Raw genomic sequence first — 23,826 nt, 5'->3', positions numbered from 1 at the left:
TGGAATAAGTGGAGAGTTGAATTTTAGCCAGGGTTGGGGTCTCAAACAGAAAGCAGGACAAAAAAGAGACAGTGGTAAGATAACTGGAGAGCCACATTAAGGAGTGATTTCTATGATGGGTCATGGAATCTAAACTCAGTAAGGAGGGAAGAGAGGGCATGAGGTAAAGAACAGTTGATGGACTGGAAACCCCAGTGGAGTCGCACATTTTTGGAGTTTAGATTCTGGAGTGAGCAAGCTTGAAAAGCAGGCAGCCGGAGTCAGAGAAGGGGAATGTATGAAGGGAGATTGTGGAACCACTGCACTGATTCGTTGGTAATAAATACACCTGGATAAAAACTATAGGAGGGAAAAACTGAACTGAAGAATCACCGAGATTATGATGATGGCAGTTTTGGAGCGAGTAGCCGTAAACCAGATAGGAAATGATTTGAGGAATGACGGGGAGGGACCCAGACATCTGTGCATGACAAGCCAAGACCACCACCCCGTAGGATGCCTATACGCAGATGAGAAAAACACACACCCCAGCAAGCCCTCCACACAGACACTGCTGTGCAGAAGGTCAGCTTGGAAGTGAAGGGTGTTTTGAACCCCTAAGAAAGAAGAACCTCACTCACACATGGTTCCACCTCTGAGCAAGGGCTCCTGGCTTAGGAAGAGGTCCAGTGTGCCCTCAGGTTGGAAGTTACCCTGCAGGCACTCTGTGCCCCTGCATCATCTGGCTGGAGTAGGTGACGGAGATTCAGGCTGTGGGCATTTTATGGAAAAGAAAGCAGCAGCTAGGAATAAGAGCACTGACTGCCTGTCCCTGCCTCACCTGGATGTGAGTGTGAAAGGAGAGAGGCATTTTCTGTGCAATCAGTATCCTCAGGGAGCATCCCCACTTAAGTAACAGAAGGTAACGATACTTTCGCAGAAGAGGATGGGCATACTGGGATTTTACGTCTGAAAAGTAACATGTCTCAAAGGCACAGTGGAGGGGTTTGGGGATGTGGGAGGTTTTGAGACTGAATCTTGGGAAACAGTGGCAGATTTCATTTTCTTGGGCTCCAAAATCACTGTGGACAGTGACTGCAGTCACTAAATTAAAGGGCACTTGCTCCTTGGAAGGAAAGCTATGATAAACCTAGACAGCATATTAAGTAGAAGAGGTATCACTTTGCCAATAAAGGTCCATATAGTCAAAGCTATGGTGTTTCCAGTAGTCATGTATGGATGTGAGAGTTGGACCATAAAGAAGACTGACTGCTGAGGAATGGACACTTTTCAAACTGTGGTTCTGGATAAGACTCATGAGACTCCCCTGACTGCAAGGAGATAAAATCAGTCAATCCTAAAGGAAATCAACCCTGAATGTTCTTTGCCAGGACTGATGCTGAAGCTGAAGCTCCAGTACTTTGGCCATTTGATGCGAAGGGCTGACTTGAAAAGACTGTGATCCTGGGAAAGATTGAGGGCAAGAGGAGAAGGGGGCAGCAGAGGACGAGAGGGTTAGACGGCATCACTGACTCAATGGACCTGAGTTTGAGCAAACTCCGGTAGAAAGTGAAGGACAGGAAAGTAGCCTGCTGCAGTCCATGGGGTCACAAAGAGTCAGACATGACTTAGCAACTGAACACCAACTTGGGCTTCTTATGAAGATTAAAGTAACTTTGGATGAAGAGAATAATTGCATTTTGAGATGAGATGAACAATCAATTCTAATTGCCGCCTTGTCAATCTTTGCCCGACTTTGTCGAGGTTAGTGTAAAAGCCACAAGAGGAACATACAAAGAGAATTAAGTGTATCCCAGAATATGAATCATGACTGTCCTTAATAAAACCTCATTTATTCTGAACAAATTAATAGAGAAGTTGTCTTTTTTTGATCTGAGCTGAACTAAAGCTTACTGTTTTATGGTATATGAAGGTAAGGTTTGCTTAACAAATTATTAATATAAATGATATTGCAGATGTTTAACTTACTTAGAAGTACTCTTTCCATGACATTTTCACATAAATGAGTTAAATTGATCCTGTTAATTACCAATGGGTCATTTAATGTGTAATGACCCATTGGTAATTAACAGGATCAATTGAGAAGGCAATGGCACCCCACTCCAGTACTCTTGCCTGGAAAATCCCAGGGACAGAGGAGCCTGGTAGGCTGCAGTCCATGGGGTCGCTAAGAGTTGGGCACGACTGAGCGACTTCACTTTCACTTTTCACTTTCATGCATTGGAGAAGGAAATGGCAACCCACTCCAGTGTTCTTGCCTGGAGAATCCCAGGGATGGGGGAGCCTTGTGGGCTGCCGTCTATGGGGTCACACAGAGTCGGACACGACTGAGCGACTTCACTTTCACTTTTCACTTTCATGCATTGGAGAAGGAAATGGCAACCCACTCCAATGTTCTTGCCTGGAGAATCCCAGGGACGGGGGAGTCTTGTGGGCTGCCGTCTATGGGGTCGCACAGAGTCGGACATGACTGAAGTGACTTAGCAGCAGCAAATATATATATGAGTGCATTTTCACACAGTAAAATCCTATTTATGATAAATAAATGTGTGCCCCTATAAATATAAAAATGCATCCTTATTCTAGCTGGAAGTATATTCCAATTTTGTCTCAACAGAAAACTTAATTTTCTACCCAGTTTTACAGTCTTAGATTAATAGTATCATCTAAGTCCTGCTTTCTTTCTTAATTCTAATGAACACCTAAATCTTTAATTTAGAAATGACCTGTTAACGTATGTTACCTCCAGACCTCTTCAAAGAAGGATGCAGCTTGGACTAGTTTCAGAAAACCCCTATAATGGAAATTAGTTCTGATTCTGTTATTAATTAACTATCAAACCTCTACAAAATCACTTTGTAAAATATCAGATACTTACAGAGACTGAACCAGACAAGCTTTTGAAGTTCCTGTCAACTCTAAGGTTCATGGCCATTATTAAGTCTTAAATTAATAATGACCCAACTTTTCAAATGTGGTGTGTAGAGAAAGTCTCCCTAAATTTAATAATTGGAATTCATAAGCATGCATTTATTTAATGTCATGTTAATACGGCTTATGAAAAAGTATATGGGATAGAAAGACCATACCATTTTCTATATCATACAACATTCTAAACAGAACTTTTACAATAACATTTTTCCTAGAGATTATTATACTAAGTAAAGTCAGACAGAGAAAGACAAATATATGATACCACTTATATGTGGGCTTCCCTGGTGGCTCAGACGGTAAAGAATTAGCCTGAAATGCAGGAGACCTGGGTTCAATCCCTGGGTTGGGAAGATCTCCTGGAGGAGGGCATGACAACCCACTCCAGTATTCTTACCTGAAGAATCCCCATGAACAGAGGTGCCTGGGGGGTTACAGTCCATTGGGTTGCAAAGAATTGGACATGACTGAGTGGCTAAGCACAGCATAGCACATCACTTATATGAGGAATCTCAAATAATACAGATGAACTTATTTAAAAAAACAGACTGACAGATACAGAAAATAATCTTAAGGTTACCAAAGGGGAAAGGGATAAATTTGGAATTTGGGTTTAACAGATACAAACTGCAGTATATATAATAGATAAACAAGGACCTACTATACAGCATGGGGAAATATAGTCAATATCTTGTAATAACCTATAAAGGAAAAGAATCTGAAAAAATTTATATAATTGAATTACTTCGCTGTATACCTTGAAACATTGTAAATCGACTACACTTCAATAAAAAATAACATCTTTCTAATTTAAAAATAAATGCATATTGGCTATTGAAAATTTGTAAAATAAAGTTACAGGCAAGGATTTCACTACCAATCCCCACAGCCATGTTTAAATCTACACACTTGTCTCCTTTCTAGGAGTATATATTAATAAACTGTTACACAAATGAAAATAGTTTTATGAGCTGTTTTGTTTTCCTCCTAATAGCATCATTAAAAGTATATATTTTTAAAAGATAACCTTAACTTTCACCTCTGGTCATGATGGAGTAACTGTCACCAGATTTGCCTGACAGGAAATGATTAGAAAACAGGACTAAATACTCTAAAAAATTAATAAAAACCTCAATTAAATAGAATTGGGAGACCAGCAGGGGAAGCTCTCATGCCCTGGTACAAGAACAGAGCCAATGGGAAGAAGAAGGCGTCCTAACTGGCAAGGACTCAGCCAATGAAAAGCCATGGACTCTGTTTGCACAGCCCTCCTGACTTCTGACTTCCTGTGTTCTATTAAAAGCATTCTCCTTCCCTGGCCATGCGGGGACTTGCAGGTGGCTCACCATGTTTTCAGATCCCAAATTGCAGTTCTTTGCTGATCCCAAATAAATCCATCTTTGCTGGAGGAATTTCTGACAGTCTATTTGTTTCAGTCGACAATATGAAACAATTGTTTACAGCCACGAACGACAAGCAGCACAAAGTGTGTGATTGCTGAGATGGGAGGAAAAACAAGCCCTAATATTACTCTGGCTTTCTGGCCAGAGGCACCTTCCAGACTAAGTGCAAGGAAGCATGATCTAAGCAGAGTGCATCTCACACAGCAGAGAAATGAGTATGTGGGGAAGCCAACGTGGCTGGAATTTATAAGGCAGAGCCACCAGAAAGGAAAGCAATACTTTAAAAAAAAATCCAAAATCACACAGAGGAGACTTGAAATTTTGGCAGGATACTAAATAGAGAATCTAAAAAGATAAACCTAATAGAGCTAAACTATTTTTAAAGACTGTTATAGCACCTTCCTAATACAGCTTAAAAATAAGCCTCAAAAATTAGGGTGATCCACAAATAAGTTAGGGCTTCCCTGGTGGCTCAGATGGTAAAGAATCCAACCATAATGTGAGAGACCTGGGTTCAGTCTCTATGTTGGGAAGATCCTCTGGAGAAGAGCATGGCAACTCACTCCAGTATTTTTGCCTACAGAATCCTCATGGATAGAGGAGCCTGGCGGGCTGCAGTCCAAGGGGTCACAAAGAGTCAGACATGACTGAGCAATTAAGCACAAGTAAGTTGAAGGGTGAGCACCAAAGAATTGATGCATTTGAACTGTGGGGCTGGAGAAGACTCTTGAGAGTCCCTTGGACAGCAAGGCCATCAAGCCAGTCAATCCTAAAGGAAATCAACCCTGAATATTCATTGCAAGGACTGATGCTGGAGCTGAAGCTCTAATATTTGTCTACCTGATGCAAAGAGCTGACTCATTGGAAAAGACCCTGATACTGGGAAGGATTGAAGGCAAAAGGAGAAGGGGGCAGCAGAGGATGAGATGGTTACATAGCATCACAGACTCATTGGATATGAATTTGAGCAAACTTTGGGAGATAGTAAAGGACAGGGAAGCCTAGCATGCTGCAGTCCACACAAAGAGTCGGACATGACTTAGTGACTGAACAGAACAGAACAGGACAGACCAAGAAGTTATAATACATAGCTATCAAACAAAAACCGTCTAGATCTTTAAAAGGGAACAACAAACAGATCAAAACATTCACATGTCAACCATCTAATCCAAAAACTGCTAGATATGTGACGTGCATGCGACTCATTTTAGCTTGAAGAAAAATCAGTCACTAGACACAGAAAGAATGAAAGGAACAACTTCTATAAATTTCTATGATTTAAAAGGAAAAGATTAACAATTTGGAGGAAAATGAAATATTCAAAATAACCAAATGAAACTTCTAGAGTTGAAAAAATGCAGGCTTAAATCAAATACATGCTGGATGGGATTAATAGGAGATTAGATGTTTCAAAATAAAAGATCGGTTAAAGATTTTATAATAGCCATTAACCAAGCTGGAGCACAAAGAAGGGAAAAAAGAAAACTGGAAAAAATAATGAATAGAGCATTGGTAAGTTCTAGAACAATACCAAGTCTTCTAACATGTTACTTCTCATATCAGGAATAAGAGACGGGACATCACTACAGACCCTATGGACATGTAAAGGATAAGAGGTTTTATTAAGTTTATCCCAATAAATTTGACAACTTAGATAAATAGATTTCTTAAAAAATATAAATTACACAAACTGGAAGATAAAATATTGAAATTCTCACTAGCTACATACCTAAGAAAAAAATGAATTCATAGTATGAACTTTCTTTCAAAATATCTTCTGGTCCAGGTAGATTCACTTGTAAACTTACCAAACATTTAAATAATAAATTATAAAGATCTTTCATCAGCTCTTTCAGAGAATAGAGGAGAAGGAAACATTTCTCAACTCTGTATATCCCAGTACTGCAAGGACATCCAACCAGTCCATCCTAAAGGGAATCAGTCCTGAATGTTCATTGGAAGGACTTATGTTGAAGCTGAAACTGAAAGGTTGTTGTTGAATCATGTGAATACACTGGGATTCTTGGCCCCCGGAGGAGAAGAATTCAATCCCGGGCCAGAGACAAGGCTTGATCGCTCAGAGCTTTTGTGTAATAAAGTTGTATTAAAGTATAAAGGAGATAGAGAAAGCTTCTGACATAGACATCAGAAGGGGGCAGAAAGAGTACCCTCCTGCTAGTCTTCAGCTGGATGTTATATAGTCACTAGCAGTCTGTTAATGAAAGAAAGGAATGTCTTAAAATTTAGAATGGCACCAGACCCCTCACCCATAAGATGCATTTTGGGATAATCTTGGCACCAAATGGTTTATCCTGGTCCATAAAATGATTAACTTGAGTCTTGAAGAAGGGCAGACCACCATACAAATAGTTTCACTTACATAGATTAGGGGAACAATATCTGAGTATAACATACTGGTTTGTCAAGTAGGTTCTGGGCCAAGAGGCGGAACCGACTTGGAGACAGAGTTTGGGGTAAAGGCATAGCACATTAGCATAGCTTAAGACAAACATTTCCATAAGAAAAAGGCATTGGTTATCTCTAGGCTCAAGAATAGCTAACTTCAGGTGAAACCAGGTGTCATTATGGCCACATAGTATTTTAAGAGAAACCTCCCTTTAAATTTGTATAGAGAAGGAAAAAAATATTGCTAGTTTGTTTCCTCCTGCCGCTTGAGAGAGAGAAAAGTGTCTGACACTTGCAGGCTATTTCCTCCCTTTGGAGACCCCTGGCCTTCCTGCCTGTTACCCTCTCATTTTCATTGACTCCAGTCCCCAGGTCCTGGTCTACAAAGACTGTGAAAAGTTTGTCCTTTCTTCCTCCTTGAGAATTCCAGACCCCTCTCTCCTTGGGGACCCCTAGATTTCCTATCAACCTGCCTAGGAAATGACTCTCTCAAAACTCCAATACTTTGGCCACCTGTTTTGAAGAGCTGACTTACTTTAATACACCCTGATGCTGGGAAAGATTGAAGGCGGGAGGAGAAGGGGATGACAGAAGATGAGATGGTTGGATGACATCACTGATTCAATGGACATGAGTTTGAGTAGACTCTGGGAGTTGGTGATGGACAGGGAGGCCTGGTGTGCTGCAGTCCATGGGGTCAGAAAGAGTCGGACATGACTGAGCAACTGAACCAAACTGAAAACCAGAGAAAGATATTAAAAGAAAAGAAAATATTAACAATACAATTTATGGTTTCAAGACCAGATGGAATTTATCCCATTGATCCAATATTAACATTCAAAACAGCCACACATCAATAATTAATGTATTTAACCACATTATCAGAATAAAGAGAAAATATAAATCAATAAATAAAAACAAAAATAAAAAATTAATGTAGTTCTTTACATTAAATAGAATAAACAGGAAACATAATCATTTAGATGGCTATAGGGGCATTTGACAAAATCTAACATATGCTTCCAACCTAGATAGCATATTCAAAAGTAGAGACATTACTTTGCCAACAAAGGTCCATCTAGTCAAGGCTATGGTTTTCCCAGTGGTCATGTATGGATGTGAGAGTTGGACTGTGAAGAAAGCTGAGTGCCGAAAAATTGATGCTTTTGAACTGTGGTGTTGGAGAAGACTCTTGAGAGTCCCTTGGACTGCAAGGAGATCCAACCAGTCCATTCTAAAGGAGATCAGCCCTGGGTGTTCATTGGAAGGACTGATGCTAAAGCTGAAACTCCAGTACTTTGGCCACCTCATGGGAAGAGTTGACTCATTGGAAAAGACTCTGATGCTGGGAGGGATTGGGGGCAGGAGGAGAAGGGGACGACAGAGGATGAGATAGCTGGATGGCATCACCGACTCGATGGACGTGAGTCTGAGTGAACTCCGGGAGCTGGTGATGGACAGGGAGGCCTGGCGTGCTGCGATTCATGGGGTCGCAAAGAGTCGGACATGACTGAGCGACTGAACTGAACTGAACTGAACATACACTTAAGATGAAATCTCTTGGTAAACTAAATAAAGGAGTTACATCAACCTGATAAGAAGTACCTATTAAAACCAAAAGATAACATGCATTTAAATACGAATCTCTAATATTAAGAAAAACAGGAATGTTGTCCTTCATAGCTGCTATATAACAAATTGCACTGGATGCCCTCCAAAAGTAAGACAATAAAATGAAAAGGCTTTCAGACTGGAAAGAGAAAAGTACAGCTCTCATTATTTCTATACAATGTGATCATATATGTAGAAGATCTCAAGAAATCTGCCTAAGAGCTCTTACGACTGTGCTTAGTTGCTCAGTCGTGTCTGACTCTTTGCGACCCCATGGACTGTAGCCCGCCAGGCTCCTCTGTCCATGGGATTCTCAAGGCAAGAGTACTGGAGTGGGTTGCCATTCCCTTCTCCAGGGTATCTTCTCAACCCAGGGGTCGAACCTGGGTCTCCTGCATTGCAGGTGGATTCTTTACCATCTGAGCCACCAGAAAATCTCATTATAACTAATAACTGAATTTAGGAAGGTCAAAGCACATGTGGTCAATAGACAAGAGCCATTTTTTTCTGTATCCTATCAACAAACAAATGAAAAATTAAATGTATACAATAATTCCATGTACAAAAGCATCAAAAACATAAACTTCTTAAGGATAAATTAGGAAAGATGTATAAGAACTCCATAAAGAAAACTATAAACGCTGCTGAGAGGAGTTAAAGAAATCTTAAAGAAGTGGTGAACTGCATCCTATTTAGACATTGGGAGATTATATTGGAGCTGGCCAAAAAGTCCATTTGGATTTTTGCATAAAATGCTGTGAAACAAACTTTTTGGCCAGCTTAGTGTTAAGATATAGTTTTTCCAAATTAATCCTCAGATTCTATAATTTCAGGGCTTTTTTGGCGGGTAGAATTGACTGGAAGGACCTTGAATAGCTAAAACAATTTTATAAAGGGAAAGAACAAATTTGGATGATTCACACTTTGATTTTTATGATTTATAATAAAGTTACAATAATAAAAATGGTGAGTATTAGTATAAGATAAAGTGTATAGATCAATAGATCAGAGCAGGGAGTCCTGAAATAAATTGACACATACTGATTTTCAATAAGTGACCAAGGTAATTTAATGAAGGGAAGAATAGGCCTTTTCAACAGATGAACTTTTATTAATTCGCATGGGAAAAAACATCTTTGACCCTTACCTCACACCTTCAGAAAACTAACTAGAAAAGACCAGAGACTCAATGTGAAAGCTGAAACCACGAAAATTTCAAAAAGAAACATAGGCTATAATCTTTATAATTCTAGAGTAGGCACAGATTTCTTGGGATACAAAATGATTACCATAAAATGAAAAATTGATAAATTGGTCATCATCACAATAAAAACCTCTTTTATAAAGAAAGACACTGTTAAGGACAATGCATAGATCAGGAAAACATTTGTAGTACATACAGCTCAAAGGGGACTTAAACTGAGGAGAGAGAGAGAGAGAGAGAGCTCTTACAACTCAATAATAAGGCAACCAAATTAATAAAAATTATCAAATGAGACAGTAATATATGTGTGAAAGTGAAGTTGCTCAGTTGTATCCAACTCTTTGCGACCCAGTGGACTGTAGCCTACCAGGTTCCACCCTCCATGGGATTTTCCAGGCAAGAATACTGGAGTGGGTTGCCATTTCCTTCTCCAGCAGATCTGCCTGACCCAGGGATTGAACCCGGGTCTCCCGCATTGTAGGCAGACATTTTACTGTCTGAGCCACTAGGGAAGTCCAATGTATGTGTAATGTTATTTAAAGAACTATCCTTTGTATGTAGAATGACCAGACACAATTTCTCTGGGATCTTTCAAGTTACTATTTGTTGTTTCTTTTTAAAGTATCCTGATTTTGATAAAATGGGAATCCTATTTATAACTTTTAAATCATTTTTTAAGAACATAGTCTATTGTTTCTCTTTAAAATAGTTCAGTATAAGCACTATGTCCAGATGTGTAGTTTTTCTTTAATCTGTATCTTAGGTGAGGATCTGTGCGAATTGTTAGCATATAAAGTACCCTCATCCAGAATCTGGGCCTTCCCAGGTGGCTCACTGGTGTAGAATCCGCCTGCCCATGCAGGAGTCACAGGTTTCCTCTCAGTGTCAAGAAGATACCCTGAAGAAGGGAATGTAAACCCACTCCAGTATTCTTGCCTGAAGAGTTCCGTGGTCAGAGGAGCCTGGCGGGATACAGTTTAGGAGGTCGCAAAGAGTAGGACACGACTTAGCGACTAACAACAGCAATCCGGAATCTACAAGGTGCTTAGTTTGCTCTTGACCATCAAGAATGTACAACACAGGGGAGTCTAGAGCAACTGTTTTAAGTGTGAATGATTGAATAAGAAGGCTTGTCAATTAGATAAAGGATATTATAAATAACTGGACAACTGAGCAGTATTCAAGACATGTCATTGGCTAGAAACACTATATAGTTATCTACATCTTTATAAGAAAAAAATAGAAGAATAGCAAGTTCAACGGTCTAGGACCTTTTGAGAAAAACTGGTTTTGACTCCTTCCACCTAGGAGAGGATGAACAAGAAGAGGCCTGCTGGTCCTGCCTAAAGAATCCTGTTGCTTCCACTTTGTGGTAATCTTTATTGCCAAGTGGTGATTGGAATGCCTGCAAAGCCAGAAAGCAAAGAACTTTCCCACTTCCAGGACCTGGGAAATAGATGTGGAAAGAGTGTCAGACTTTATTTTTTTGGGCTCCAAAATCACTGCAGATGGTGACTGCAGCCATGAAAATTAAAAGACGCTTACTCCTTGGAAGGAAAGTTATGACCAACCTAGATAGCATATTCAAAAGCAGAGACATTACTTTGCCAACAAAGGTCCGTCTAGTCAAGGCTATGGTTTTTCTGGTGGTCATGTATGGATGTGAGAGTTGGACTGTGAAGAAAGCTGAGTGCCAAAGAATTGATGCTTTTGAACTGTGGTGTTGGAGAAGACTCTTGAGAGTCCCTTGGACTGCAAGGAGATCCAACCAGTCCATTCTGAAGGAGATCAGCCCTGGGATTTCTTTGGAAGGAATGATGCTAAAGCTGAAACTCCAGTACTTTGGCCACCTCATGGGAAGAGTTGACTCATTGGAAAAGACTCTGATGCTGGGAGGGATTGGGGACAGGAGGAGAAGGGGACGACAGAGGATGAGATGGCTGGATGGCATCACTGACTCGATGGACGTGAGTCTGAGTGAACTCTGGGGGTTGGTGATGGACAGGGAGGCCTGGTGTGCTGCGATTCATGGGGTCACAAAGAGTTGGACACGACTGAGCGACTGAACTGAACTGAACAAAGGTAAATGATAGAGGTTTTTTTTTTTTTCTTTTTCTCTCGGGAAGATCCCCAGCAGAAGGCAATGACAACTCCCTCCAGTGTTCTTGCCTGGAGAATCCCATGGACAGAGGAGCCTGGCAGACTACAGTCTATGGGGCTGCAAAGAGTAGGACACAACTTAGAGATTAAACAGCAGCCATCCAGGATCTATATGACTTTAAAATATCAGCAAGATTTGGTGAGTGAAAGACTACTGATGAAGGTAAAGTTTCTGTGCCATGAATTAAATTGTTGTTTAGTTACTCCGTTGTGTCTGACTCTTTTGCAACCCCATGGATGGAGGCCTGCCAGGCTCCTCTGTCCATGGGATTTCCCAGCCAAGAATAGTGGAGTGAGTTGCCATTTCCTTTTCCAGGGGATCTTCCTTACTCTCCTCTCAAAAATAAGAAGGACTCTTATTAAGGAAATGTTGCTTACGTGTTCTCTTAGGTTCATAAAGAATCACAAAAGTTGATTTTAACTAAACCCAGGAAGGCTTCAAATGGTCATGACAATTAGCATAATAACATTTTCAAGGGTCCACAATAAAATTTGTGGAATGCAGACGTTGTTGCCTTTGAAATTCCCACAAAGAGAATAGAAAGTTGAGTTGTCCCACTGCTGCTGCTGCTGAGTCGCTTCAGTCGTGTCCGGCTCTGTGCGACCCCACAGACGGCAGCCCACCAGGCTCCCCCGTCCCTGGGACTCTCCAGGCAAGAACACTGGAGTGGGTTGCCATTTCCTTCTCCAATGCAGGAAAGTGAAAAGTGAAAATGAAGTTGCTCAGTCGTGTCCGACTCTTAGTGACCTCATGGACTGCAGCCTACCAGGCTCCTCTGTTCATGGGGTTTTCTGGACTGGGGTGCCATTGCCTTCTCCATGAGTTGTCCTAAAACATTCTAAAAAATGTCCTCTAAGACCCTGGATCATGTAACTCTCCAAAAGTCTTCCAAGCAATTTGACATGAATACAGAGAAGGAGAAGAAGTTAAGGAAGACTTGGCTTTGAGCCTTGAAACAGAGGATGACAGTCCATCCAGAGAAATGTACTCCGGCACAGCGGAGTGGCAGGCAAGGAACTGCAAGTGAGCAGGTGGGGAAGGGCACAGTGGAGGAGCAGGTGGGCCGTTCATACTGATTCCTGACAGTAATGCTTTCCTTTGATTATTTTCTAAGGTCACACAATTTTTTGCCAATTTTTTTCTTGTAATATTTCTGAAGACAGACAACCTATTCCTGCTTTGTCATTTTCTAAACCCATCTATTCCTTTTGTGAAGCCTGGGCAACACTGGCCCTTTTAAATGCTCTGGCAACATCCACGTTTCCTCAGATACAGAGTGGTTTTGCAATTCCATCTCTGCGTTTTTTCATTGTTCTGGTGTATCATCTGTGTAGACCTAGAGTTTTGAGTTCATTTAAAACAATTGTCTCTTTTAATCTTCTTGCTTATTTTGAGCTTTCATTCCCCTTTTAATGATGTTCATCTCTTTAAAAAGATTGCAAGTTCAGACGAATTCAGTTTGGCCTTTGCCCCTTGTCACTTAGTTCAAGTTGGTAATATGGTTGTGTTTCATTTTAGATGCTGTTTTCATTTGGCCCGACAGATTATTAGACAGGATTTTGTATGGTCTTGTTAGGGGAGTGTTTGCTGTATAAGACTTTCTTTGTAAATTGCAACTTCACGTCATTTAATCATTATTTTAACAGACAGCAGTGCGGTGTTTTCACAGCCACTGGTTAACCAACAAATAAGTCAACCTATGGCCTTTTCTGGGTGGGAGGGAGCCACAGAAATAGCATCATCCTTCTTTTCTGTAATTAAAAGAAGTGAGCTACCTTATTATAAGAAAACACAGGGAAGCTTTGTAACACCTAACTTCTAATGTTTCTGGAAATTCAATCCATTGAGATGCTTTCCTCCAAATTGAAGAAAAATAAAACTGCTCCTAGGCTGAGGTTTTGGTGTGTCAAGTTTCAGCTTACAATAGATGTTTTATGGCACACTTAGGAATCACTAAAAATAAGAAGGCACGTAGAACCGCTGACACAGCCTCTTGTAAGGGGCTGCTCCCTCCTGGCACCGATACAATTTTATCCAAGAGCTGGAGCTGGTGGGTCCAAGTTTCTCAGTCCCAGAGGGGCAGGATGAAAATGTGAGAAAAAAGTGCTTTTTATCGGTAAACACTCCCTCAATTTTTTAGAAAATTTGTTAGTGAGTACAACATCCAAAAAATATACTCTCAGTGTGCAAGGGATTCCTAAGTCAGTTTCGAGGTTCAAAACAGGATTGCTTAGGTAGTTGTGATATTTTGAAACCATGAATTAAAAGAAATAACTAAAGGAAATGTACCTTTGCTTGCTTTAAAAAAAAATGAAATGATAGTTCAGAAATAGAGTGAATACCTTAATTATAACATTTCAAAGTTCCCCTTGCTTAATTTTCTATTTTCTATTCCCGGGAAGTAGGTGAGTTAGTTCAAGAAAGAGCAACTAGAAATTGTTATTATCAAGGGAGAAATATATATGGACAATTTTTTTAATTTTACTACTAATAAAAGGATATAAGATTTGGAAGTTTAACTTTCACTGAACCAAAAGAAGAGTATTAAACTACAGAGTGCACAAAACTTTTTAGTCAAAGGTCTATACATGATAGTTTAATTGTAACTCACACAAAATAGGATTTAATCATGAGGAAACACTTTATTATTTAAAATATATACATCTTTATTCATGAGGGAACACTCCATTTGAACTTCTACTTAAAGTTATAATCAATGTCATTTTGAAGATCATGCATTATGTTAGTTTTCTATGGCTGCTGTAATTAGTAAGTACGAAGATAGTGGCTTAAAAGAACATGTTTACAGGCAACCAGTTTGCCTGGAGAAACCAGGCCTCACAGACAGTCACACTGGCCAGCCCCATCCACCGACACACCTACAGCAACCACGCACCACCACTAAAGTAGGGTGCTTGTAACCCACACAGGGACACCCTGGAGTACCTGGCTCTGGTGACCATGGGGGATTGCTCTCCTGAGCCCCACAGAGAACCTTCTACATAAACCCACCCCTTCAGAAATGGGAGATGTAGCTCAACTATTGAATACACAGAAATAAGCACACAGATTTGGCAGAGTGAGGGGACAAAGAAATATATTTCAAATGAAGGGGCAAGACAACCCCAGAGAAAAAGAACTAAACAAAATAGAGATACATAATCTGAAAAGATCTTCTGGAGAAGGAAATGGCAACCCACTCCAGTATTCTTGCCTGGGAAATCCCATGGACAGAGGAGCTTAGTGGGCTATAGTCTGTGGGGTCGCCAAGTCAGACACAATTTAGCGACTGAGCATGCATGCAATCTCCCAATAAAGGGGTCAGAATAATGGTCATAAGTATGCTCACTGAGCTTGGGTGAAGAATGGATAAACATGGTAAGATCTTATCCATTCATCTGCTGATGGACATCTAGGTTGCTTCCATGTCCTGGCTATTATAAACAGTGCTGTGATGAACATTGGGGTACACGTGTCTCTTTCCCTTCTGGTTTCCTCAGTGTGTATGCCCAGCAGTGGGATTGCTGGATCATAAGGCAGTTCTATTTCCAGTTTTTTAAGGAATCTCCACCCTGTTCTCCATAGTGGCTGTACTAGTTTGCATTCCCACCAACAGTGTAAGAGGGTTCCCTTTTCTCCACACCCTCTCCAGCATTTATTATTTGTAGACTTTTGGATCGCAGCCATTCTGACTGGTGTGAAATGGTACCTCATGGTGGTTTTGATTTGCATTTCTCTGATAATGAGTGATGTTGAGCATCTTTTCATGTGTTTGTTAGCCATCTGTATGTCTTCTTTGGAGAAATGTCTATTTAGTTCTTTGGCCCATTTTTTGATTGGGTTGTTTATTTTTCTGGAGTTGAGCTGTAGATCTTGAACCAAGAGTAAAAAAACAAAAAAGGAAACAATAAGAGTTGAAGAATACCATAACTGAAATGAAAAATACACCACATGGAATCAACAGCAGTTAGATAATGCAGAAGAGTGGATCAGTGATCTCGAAGAAAGGGTAGAGGAAATCACCATGCTGCAAAGCAAAACAGAAGAAAAGGGGGTCATTTAAAGCAATGATCCCCAACCTTTTAGACCCCAGGGATGGCTTTCATGAAAGACAGCTTTTTCCATGGATTGGGGAGATTGGGGAGGGGGTGGTTTCAGAATGATTCCAGCTCATTGCATTCAGTGTGCACTTTATTCTATTATTATTATCTCAGCTCCACCTCAGATCATCAGGACTTAGATCCTGGAGGCTGGGGACCTGGCTTAAAGGATCTCTGGAATAACATCAAGCATACTAACATTCTTATTATAGGGTTCCTTGAAGGAGAAGAGAGAGGGAAAAGGGCAGAAGACTTATTTCAAGAAATAATGGCTGAAAACTTCCCTAACTTGGTAAAGGAAGCAGGTATCCAAGTCCAGGAAACAGAGACATTATAATTAAAACTTCAAAGTTAAGCATGAAGAGAGATTCTTAAAACCAACAGGAGAAAAATAACTAGTTAAGTACAAGGAAACCTCCAAGAAACCATCAGCTGATTTTTAAGCAGAAACTTTACAGAGCAAAAGGGAGTAGCACAATATATTCTAAGTGCTGAAAAGAGAAAATGTACACACAAGAGTAGTCTACTCAGGTTATCATACAGAGCTTAAAAAATATAAAGGGTTTTAAATGTTTTATGGAGACACAAAGGACCCCAGATAGCCAAAGCAATACAGAGAAAGAAAAATGGAGCTGGAGGAATCAGGCTCCCTGATTTCAGACTATACTGCAAAGCTAATGTCATCAAAACAATATGGTACTGGCACAAAAAAACCAGAAATATACATCAATGGAACAGGATAGACAGCCCAGATGTAAACTTCCACACCTATGGTCAATTAATCTATGACAAAGAAAGCAAAACAATACAATGGAGAAAAGACAGTGTCTTCAATAAATGGTGCTGGGAGAACTGGACTTATACACATTAAAAAATTAAAGTAGAACATTCTTTAATACATACACAAAAATGAACTCAAAGTGGATTAAAGGGCTAAATCTAAGACCTGACACTCTATAACTCTTAGAGGAAAATATAGGCAGAACACACTTTGATGTAAATCACAGCAATATCTTTTTCAATCCTTCTCTTAGAGTAATGGAAATGAAAACATAAAATAAACAAATGGGACCTAGTTAAATTTAAAAGCTTTTGCACAGCAAAGGAAACCATAAAAAAATTAAAAGACAACCCACAGAATGGGAGAAAATATTTGCAAACAATGCAAAAGAAAATGGATTAATCTCCAGATTTTACATACAGCTCATGCAGGTCAAAAAAAAAAAAACAAACAAACAAACAAACACAAATAACCCAATCCAAAATTAGGCAGAAGACCTGAATAAATATTTAACAACAACAAACCACACAGATAGCCAACAGGCACACAAAAAGATGCTCAGCATCTCTAATTATTGGAGAAATGCAAATCAAAACTACAGTGAACTATCACCTCACACCAGTCAGACTGTCCATCATAAAAATGTCTACAAATAAATGCTGGAGAGGACATGGAGGGAAGGGAACCCTCCTACACTGTTGGTGGGAATGTAAATCAGCACATCTACTATGGAGAACAGTATGGAGTTTCTTTATAAACTGAAAATAAAGCTATCATATGATCCAGCAATCCCACTCCTGGGCATATATCTGGAGAGAATCATAATTTGAAAAGATACATGTACCCAGCTGTTCACCGCAGCACTATTATAATAACTAAGACATGGAAGCAACCTAGATGTCCATTAACAGAGGAATGGATTAAGATGTGGAATATTACTGGAATATTACTCAGCCATAAAAAAGAATGAAATAATGCCATTTGCAACGACATGGATAGATTTAGAAATTATCATATTTCCTGAAGTCAGATGGAGAAAGACAAACATTGTATGATTTTGCTTATATGTGGAATCTAAAAAAAATTATACAAATGAACTTATTATAAACAGGAATACAGATTTGAACACTGAGCAAATTCCGCAAAACAACTTCTGAATGCTGGCAGAGGACATCAGGCACCCAGAAAGGCAGCCCATTGTCTTCAAAAGGAGGTAGGACAAAATATAAAAGATAAAAAGAGAGACAAAAGAGGCAGGGATGGAGATCTGTCCAGGGAAGGGAGTCTTTAAAAAGGGAGAAGTTTCCAAACACCAGGAAACATTCTCACCGGCAGGTCTGGGGCGAGTCTTGGAATCTCAGAGGGCAACATAACGGGGAGGAAAAATAAGTAAATAAATAAATAATAAAACCCCACAGATTATGTGCCTAACAGCAACTCCCAGCTGAGAAGCAGCCCAGACGCTCGCATCCGCCACTAGCAAGTGGGGGCTGGACAGGGAGGTGCGGGCTGCATTGCAGAGGGTAAGGACCGGGCCTGAATGCCCCGGGGGCAATCTGAGTGAACTAACTAGAGGTAGCAACCCAGACTGTGGGATAGCTATCCCGCGAAAAGCCCTAACCTAAGACACTGCCAGGCCCGCTCACAGAACAAAGGACTGAGCAGAGCTAGCCAGCTGCCAACCGGCCAGTCAGGGCCGGAGACAGGCAGGCAGGGGCAGTCAGAGCTGGAAGCGGGCAATCGTGGCCCCAGAGAGGCATCCTTTACCAAACTGCAAGCAGGATTTGTTGCTAACCAAGACTTCTTGGGATTCTGGATGGTCGACATCTGCCGGGAGGGTTGCAGCCAGAGATCAGCTCCCCAGAAGACACACACAGCACACCTGAGAAGGTGAGCGGGTTTTACACCCAGAAAACCGAGCGGCAGGGACTGGGGAGGTGATAAGACACACCCCCGACTTGGGGGCGACTGCGCTCGCCAAGCACCTGGTCGCCTGAGCTGCTCGGACCTGGGACGGGCACAAAACGCAGGCCCAACCGAGTCTGCGCCTTTGAGGAGTACCTGAGAACCTGAAGCTGAGTGGCTTAGACCTGGGAAGTGCACGAAACCCAGAGCCCGCCTCAGACAGTTTCCAGCAGAGCAACCTAGAGCCTGAGCAGTGTAGACCATGAAAGCACACACGCGGTGAGCGGGGGCAAACCCGGTGCGGCTGAGACGCTGCGAGCACTCCCCACACACGCCGGTGATGCTTGTTTGCAGTGTTCCTCCCGCCCCACAGCACAACCGAACAAGTGAGCCTAAAAAAGTGACCACCACCGCCCCCTTGTGTCAGGGCGGAAATTAGACACTGAAGAGGCCAGCAAACAGTAGTTAAAACAAACAGAGGGAACCGCTTTGGAAGTGACAGGTGCAACAGATTAAAACTCTATAGTTAGCACCGGCTACATAGGAAGGGGCCTGCAGATCTTGAGAAGTATAAGCCGGATCAAGGAACTATCTGAAAATGAACTGACCCCACACTGTCCACAACAGCTCCAGAGAATGTAAGCAAAACACTCTCGGACATAAATCACAGAAGGATCCTCTATGACCCATCTTCCAATATTCCAGAATATTGGAAATAAAAGCAAAAATAAACAAATGGGACCTAGTTAAACTTAAAAGCTTCTGCACAACAAAGGAAACTATAAGCAAGGTGAAAAGACAGCTTTCAGAATGGGAGAAAATAGCAAACGAAGCAACTGACAAAGAATTAATCTCAAAAATATACAAGCAACTCCTTCAGCTCAATTCCACAAAAATAAACTACCCAATCAAAAAATGGGCCAAAGAACTAAACAGACATTTCTCCAAAGAAGACATACAGATGGCTAACAAACACATGAAAGGATGCTCAACATCACTCATTATCAGAGAAACGCAAATCAAAACCACAATGAGGTACCATTTCATGCCAGTCAGAGTGGCTGCGATCCAAAAGTCTACAAGCAATAAATGCTGGAGAGGGTGTGGAGAAAAGGGAACCCTCTTACACTGTTGGTGGGAATGCAAACTAGTACAGCCACTATGGAGAACAGTGTGGAGATTCCTTAAAAAACTGGAAATAGACCTGTCATATGACCCAGCAATCCCACTGCTGGGCATACACACCGAGGAAACCAGAACTGAAAGAGACACGTGTACCCCAATGTTCATTGCAGCACTGTTTATAATAGCCAAGACATGGAAGCAACTTAGATGTCCATCAGCAGACGAATGGATAAGAAAGCTGTGGTACATATACACAATGGAGTATTACTCAGACATTAAAAAGAATACACTTGAATAAGTTCCAATGAGGTGGATGAAACTGGAGCCTATTATACAGGGTGAAGTAAGCCAGAAATAAAAACACCAATACAGTATACTAACACATATATATGGAATGTAGAAAGATGGTAATGATAACCCTGTATGTGAGACAGCAAAAGAGACACAGATGTATAGAACAGTCTTTTGGACTCTGTGGGAGAGGGAGAGGGTGGGATGATTTGGGAGAATGGCATTGAAACATGTAAATTATCATATGTGAAATGAATCACCAGCCCAGGTTCAATACATGATACAGGATGCTTGGGGCTGGTGCACTGGGATGACCCAGAGGGATGGGATGGGGAGGGAGGTGGGAGGGGGGTTCAGGATGGGGAACACATATACACCCATGGCAGATTCATATCAATGCATGGCAAAACCACTACAATATTGTAATTAGCCTCCAATTAAAATAAATAAATTTCTATTTTAAAAAACATAATAAACAAGAATGAAAAAAAAATTTTAATAAAAATATAAAAAAAAAACACTTTCTAACACTAAATTTACAAGGAATAATCACTTCCAATACTTTGACCACCTGACGTGAAGAACTGACTCATCAGAAAAGACCCTGATGCTGGGAAAGATTGAAGGCGGGAGGAGAAGGGGACGACAGAGGATGAGATGGTTGGATGGCATCACCGACTAGATGGACATGAGTTTGGGTAAATTCCGGGGGTTGGTGATGGACAGGGAGGCCTTGCATGCTGCAGTCCATGGGGTCGCAAACAGTCAGACACGACTGAGCGACTGAACTGAACTGAACCATTTTCAATGATTGCAGTATTTTGAAAGCCATTAATGTGCTTTTTACTCTGACTTTTTGAGTAGGAGACCATCATATTGATTGACATCTGGCTGGGGGAGGAGGTAGAGAGAAGGATTTTTTCACTCAAAGATGCAAATAAGGGCTTCCCTGGAGGCTCAGTGGTAAGGACTCTACCTGCCAATGCAGGAGACACAGGTTTGATCCCTGATCCAGCAAGATCCCCCATGCTGCCGAGCAGCAAAGCCATGCGCCACAACTACTGAGCTTGTGCCCCAGAGCGACTGAAGCCTGTGCATCCGAGAGCTCATGCTCAACAAGAGAAGCCGCTGCAGTGAGAAGCCCGTCCACTGTATTAGACAGTAGCACCTGCTTGCCACAGCTAGAGGAGACACCCGAGCAGCAACAAAGACCCAGCACAGCCAAAAGAAACAAATACATTGTTTCTTTAAGGATGCAAAGAGGAAGAATGAAGTGATTTCCAGCTTCTAGTATGCAAAATAAGATTAGCAGCAAGAAATAACTTCGAATGTCAGGCATTCCTTTTGAGTGACTATAATCTCCAGGAGAATAGGTATTTTCTGTTTTGTTTATGGCCGCGTCCCCTGTGAATAAAGCCCAGTAACAGACTCTCAACAAAGAGCAGACATTCAACAAATATTTAGTGGACGAATGAACAAATGAACAAGGGAGTTTAATATCTTTATCTCCTCCTTTAATACATCAGAAACCAAGCCTGGAGCTGCCAGTTCAACCTGGAGTTGCCAAATTCATGGAATTCTCCCCTAGAGTAGAAAATAAAACTTTCTGTAATAATGAAGGCCTCTTCTATGAAAGAAAGAATGTGCTTCTGGGAGAGGAGGGGGCAGGAAGGAGGTTTCACCCTTATCTCCCCAAGGAGATTCTAGAGGAAGAGAAAAGAAGGAGAAAGACTACCAGAATGTGTGCCCTGATTTCTGTGCATTGAACAAGTAAAGATAACACTGAAGGCAGAGGAAAACCTGACCCCATTTTGTTTCAGACTTCTGAAAATGATGACCCTCGTGTGGCTCTCACCAACTCGAGGAGGGGTGATGTCAATCTGCCAGGGTGGTTTGGTCAGACAAAGAAAGGTACTAAAATTTAGCATTTCTGAGCAACTTTACCTGGTTCTTCTGCGGCACAGATGAGATCAAGAAGTAGCTGCAGAGTGACCAAGGAGCCTGGCAGAAGGAGCACCATGCTGGGAAGCAAAGTGAAGCTGAAGCAAGGCCTGCAGAACAAAGGTCAGGTCCCCACTGAATGAGGGTCAGAACTGACTTCCCAGCACGGAGCTGCTGCTGGGAGGGGCCGTCTTCCCAGGTGTGTTAGTTTTCTGTTGCTGTGTAACTAATGACCACAAGTGAGCAGCTTAACACAATACACATGTTTTATCTCATGGTTTCTGTGGTCAAAGGTCTAGGCGAGACTTAACTGGGTCCTCTGCTCAGGGGCTCACAGGCTACAATCAAGGTGTTGGTAGGCTGTGTCCTCATGCAAAGGCTCAACCTCACTCAAGTTGTTGGAAGAATTCATTTCATTTTGGCTATAAAATAAAGAGCCCTGAGTGAGTTATTCCTGAAAAAAACAAACAGGAATACACAGATTCAGAAAACAAGCTTATGGCTGCCAAAGGGGAAAACTGGGGGTGAGGAGGGATAAATTAGGAGTTTGGGACTGACGTATACAGACTACTATATTTAAAATAACCAACAAGGATCTACTGTACAGTATAGGGACTCTGCTCAATATTCTGCAATAAATTAAACAGGAAAGGAATCTGAAAAAATACAGGTATGTGAATGTGTATAATTGAATCATTTTGCTATACACCTGAAACTAATACAGCATTGGTAATCAACTATACTCCAATAGAAAATAAAAATAAAAAACTTAAAAAAACCAAGAGTGGTCTATCCAGAAAGGCTATTATACAGACTTAAAGGAAATATATGGAGTTTTCCAGCAGAGCGTCAGTTACATGATCTCATCACCACTAAATCGGTCATATAAGAAAGTTAAAGGGTTTTCTTTAAGCAGAAATAAAGAGGCCATAGTTAGAAATAATAAAATATATGAAAGGAAAAATCTCACCAGTAAAAGCAAACAGACAGTAAAGGTGGTGGATCAACTGCCTACAAAGCTAAAAGACAAAAGTAGTAAAATCAGCTGTAACTACAATAATTAGTTAAAGGGTACACAAAAATATAAAGATGTAAACTATAATATCAAAAATGCAAAATACAAGGAGGGAGACATAAAAATGCAATATGCAATGTTTTTAGGATGTGTTCATACTTCAGGTTGAAATAGACTAATATATACATCGATTATTATACATGAGCCTCATGCAAACAATAAACACAAAATCTGTAACAGATACACAAAAATAAAGAGAAATCCAAACACACTAAAGAAAGTCATTAATCAAAAAAGGAGAGGGCAAGAAAATAAAAAAGGAACAGACAAAATTACAAAAACAACCAGAAAATAGTTAAGAAAATGGAAATATGTACACATTTAAATGTAAATGGAATGTGTGCATGCATGCTCAGTCACTCAGTCATGTCTGACTTTGTGACCCCGTGGACTGTAGCCCATAAGGCTCCTCTGTTCATGAGATTTCCCAGGTAAGATCCTGGATCGGTTTGCCATTTCCTTCTCCAGGGGATCTTCCCAACCCAGGGATTGAATCCACGTCTCCTGCATTGGCAGGCAGACTCTTTACCACCAAGCCACCTGAGAAGCCCAGATAAATGGAATCAATGGTCCAATTAATAACCACAGGGTGGCTGACTGGGTTAAGAAAGAAAAGCATGACCATATATATGTTGCCTAAAAGATTCACTACAAATCCAAAGACACATACAGACTGAAAATAAAGGCAAGGGGAAAACATCCCATGCACATAGAAGCAAAAAGAAATTGGAGTAGTAATACTTGGACAAAACAGGCTCTAAGCGAAGACTGTACTAGGGACAAAAAAGGACATTACATAATGATAAATGGATTAATCCAACAATCAGACATGACAATTATAAATACTCAATCACTCAATATCGGAACATCTACACGTATAAAGGAAATATTA

The 23,826-nt window shown here is 40.9% G+C and overlaps 1 long non-coding RNA gene across 1 annotated transcript in view; it reads right to left on the bottom strand.

Moving 5' to 3' along the window:
- Positions 1-22,359, bottom strand: part of LOC109570776 (uncharacterized) — an 88,459-nt gene extending 66,100 nt beyond the window's left edge. Inside the window, exon 1 of the long non-coding RNA XR_011560970.1 lies at positions 21,863-22,359. This is a non-coding gene — a long non-coding RNA (uncharacterized lncRNA). The remainder of the gene's footprint in view (positions 1-21,862) is intronic.
- Between the last annotated feature and the right edge of the window lie 1,467 nt (positions 22,360-23,826).

The sequence above is a fragment of the Bos indicus genome, chromosome 16, assembly GCF_029378745.1.
Source record: "Bos indicus isolate NIAB-ARS_2022 breed Sahiwal x Tharparkar chromosome 16, NIAB-ARS_B.indTharparkar_mat_pri_1.0, whole genome shotgun sequence".
NCBI classification, from domain to species: Eukaryota; Metazoa; Chordata; class Mammalia; order Artiodactyla; family Bovidae; genus Bos; species Bos indicus.
Note: the sequence above shows the minus strand (reverse complement) of the source record. Positions and strands in the feature narration are given on the sequence as shown.